General features: G+C 31.3%; 1 protein-coding gene across 2 annotated transcripts in view; it reads right to left on the bottom strand.

Moving 5' to 3' along the window:
- The window catches only part of LOC102597935 (protein STAY-GREEN, chloroplastic-like), a 23,788-nt gene that overhangs the window by 17,731 nt on the left and 2,775 nt on the right, over positions 1-3,282 (bottom strand). Inside the window, exon 5 of one of the 2 annotated variants that reach the window (XM_015303798.1) lies at positions 2,954-2,977. The exons of the other annotated variant lie outside the window; for it this stretch is intronic. The gene's annotated coding sequence lies outside the window, so the exon portion shown is untranslated. Of the gene's footprint in view, positions 1-2,953; positions 2,978-3,282 lie in introns of those variants that run through there. 2 annotated transcript variants of the gene reach the window in all.

Raw genomic sequence — 3,282 nt, 5'->3', positions numbered from 1 at the left:
CAACATTGTTAGACGAGGCAAAAACATTGAGAGAGGTTGAATCCAAGGCAGTGTAGTTGTGAGGTTTTACTTCCTTTTGCTTCTCTTCTTGGCACAAGATGGCAAAAGCCTGAGCCATACTTGGCAGAGTATTCATCATGAAAATGTTGCCTCGGACTGCAGTATACATCTCATTTAAACCCATTAGAAAGTGTATAAGCCTGCGATCTTGTTCAGCCTTAACCAATTTTGTTTTACCACCACAAGTGCACACACTATTGCACTGAGAGCTGATATCGACAGTGCTCATTTATTCCTAGAGTTTCTTCATTTTGGTGTAGTAACCAGTGATATCCAGAGTGCCTTGGACAAGGTCATTAATCTCCTTTTGAAGCTGGTACAATTTACAACCATTGGTTTGATCGTATCTTTCTTCTAATTCTCCCCAAAGTTCCTGAGCATTGTTGACATACTGCAGACTATCACGCAGATCTGGTGACAAGGAGTTCAAGATCCAAGATGTGACCATATCATCACACATTTCCCATTGCTGAAAGCTAGGATCAGTAGGATCAGGTCTCACAACCTTCCCATTAATGAATCTTGTCTTGCTCTTAACAGACAAAGCCCTGAGAACTGCTCTTCTCCAGGATCTGTAACCAGTCCCATCGAAAACTGCAGGTAATAGGGATTGAACTCGCAATTCTCTAGATGGATAGCAAGTAGAAAAGGACTAGGGATTTCTACCCTAACAGTAGATGCAGAAGCATTTGGAATCGAATCAGCTGAAGAATCAACCATGGTGAATTGAAGATCAAGTTGAAAACAACCAGATCAAATAGGATTCACATAAAAGGAAGACGAAACTGACAGATCGAAGATCGAGTCGACAACAACCAGATCAAACAAAAAATTCACATAAAAGAAAAATGAAGCTCACAGAACGAAATGGAAGCGGAAAGAGGATATGAGCAATTCCCTGTTCTCTGATACCATGATAAAATCAACAATGTGAGCTCCCAAACTCCATTAATGGAGAACTCATTAGTTCGAGAGTGAGAGCAATCGAGAGAGAAAACTCATGGAGAAAAAATATCTTTTATTGAATGTGAATTAGAAAAACAAGTATTACAATGTGGAGATATACATACAAAATCACTAATCAACAAACTTGATTCTAACTGAATTCTAACTAACTTTACTGTTCACAACTAACTAACTAATTTTATACTTTATATTCTCAACAAATGTGGTAATATTATATATATAATATATATAACATATAAACATAGCATAAATTAAAAAAATGCTAACCTCAGTAGTCTGTTCAAGTAATATTTTGTCATGTCTCATATTCTTGTCATTCTTCTGATAACGTTCTATTGCCTTGTTAGTACTGTAAAAAGAATTACAGGATTGTGCGAGATACTTGTACATGTAAACGTGTCGTTTTGAATTTTTAGATTTACAAGGGCCACTAAATATGATATACTAACTCATCTAATATTGTGGCAGGTTTGCAATCTTGTGTGGTCGAAGAACGCAAATGAATTAGTCAGCACTCAAAATCAAATATTAGGAAAATTTTTATTATGGTTGAGGCACACGTTGTGTGAGGCCTTTTTGGGCTGCCATTTGTATATTGTGGGGGCCATATTATACTTGTTTCATTTCATTACTTTTTCTCTTTCAATTTTAATATATTCTTTTACTTTTTTCTTTCTTACTTGCATTTTCTTTTTTTGCTTGTCAACTCTTACTGTAATTTTATTTTAATAGAAAGAAACTTTGGAACTCACCCACGGAGTCATTTATTTGATGGAAAATTAAAGTAATATGTCAGGTGACATTAAATTAATTTTTTTAAAATAAATTCGAAGAGATTGAAGATAGTGAAACTAAAATATATAAATTGAACTCTCACAAAAAAGTAAAAATTCATATAATTAACCAATTGAGCTACTAAAATTCAATCGATATTATTTATTACATTTAAATCCACAATTTAATTTTAATTATTTAAATTTTAGTCATTAATTTATTTTTTGAGATTTTCAATTTTAACCATCCAATTCTTAATTATCAAATATGTTTTATTTTTGTTTATTCTATAACCACTCAATGTATTTGAATGCTTTATATTAATAATAATGTATTAATGATATCAAGCACTCAATTATCTTTTCTTTTTCATATTTGTTAAATTCTTTACTTCCGTGACATGTATCCAGTAATTATTGCTAATATTAAATTTTTTGTGTTTCTTGTTCAAGATTTTCTTTTTAAATTTTCTTTATATTAAGCGTTTTAAAATGTGAAACGAAACTTTTATAAATTCATTTTATCTCTTGTGTGTTACAAGAATTAATAGAAAAAAAGAGTCAACCAAATGAATTTGTGAAAGCATAAAATAATAATAGTATGAATATTATTTTTTTGCACTAAGAGGTAGGACTTAAAAAAAAAACTATAAAAACATTGATTAAAAAAGGGTGCAAAGGAAAAAAAATGTAGAAAAAGAAAAGACTAATTTTGAGAAAATGGAAGTGAAAGAGAGAGTGTGTGTGTGACAACAAGAAAAAGGCCCACAAAAACACTTGTCAAAAGGAAAGGGTGTCCGCACACAACTATTGTTGATTGTGCCTCAACCATAATAAAAAATTTCAGGTATTTCACCTAAGTTTTCAAAATGTTACTCCATGAAAAGTACATGAACAGAGATTTATTTTTAGACATATCATGTTGCACTAGCTTCATTATGTAGCTACTCTGACTGGCCATACGTATAGAGTCTTATATCTTGCCACATCTCCAGATGGACAGGTAGCTAAGCTAAACTATTATTTCTGTCTACTTATCGCTGCAGCTTTATTTTCTCTGCTCTTATGTTTCTAACTGGTAGTATCATCCAACTAGGAGATGAAAAAACTTCGGTTCTGGAATGTCTTTTAATTGATTCACTAAGCTAGTTAAAACCCCTTGTGTGTAATACATCCAACTAGGAGTGTATAAAATCAAATCGAAAATCGAATCAATCCGGAAAAAAAATCCAACTAATGGTTTGGTTTGACTTGATTTGGTATTGAAAAAAAAATCCGACTATATTTGGATTGATTTGGTTTTAACTAAAAAAAACCAACCCGAGACCAAACCAACTCGATATTATATATATAATTTTAAAATTTTACTTTATACATAAAAATATTTACTTTGATATAATTTTTAAATATTTCTTATACTTTATCATAGTTTTTTTATCTTTTAATATATTATTTCAAGTTTGAAACTTAGAATTATGAATGG

This window comes from Solanum tuberosum, unplaced genomic scaffold (genome assembly GCF_000226075.1).
Source record: "Solanum tuberosum cultivar DM 1-3 516 R44 unplaced genomic scaffold, SolTub_3.0 scf00477, whole genome shotgun sequence".
NCBI lineage: Eukaryota > Viridiplantae > Streptophyta > Magnoliopsida > Solanales > Solanaceae > Solanum > Solanum tuberosum.
This window is presented reverse-complemented; position numbering and strand designations above follow the sequence as displayed.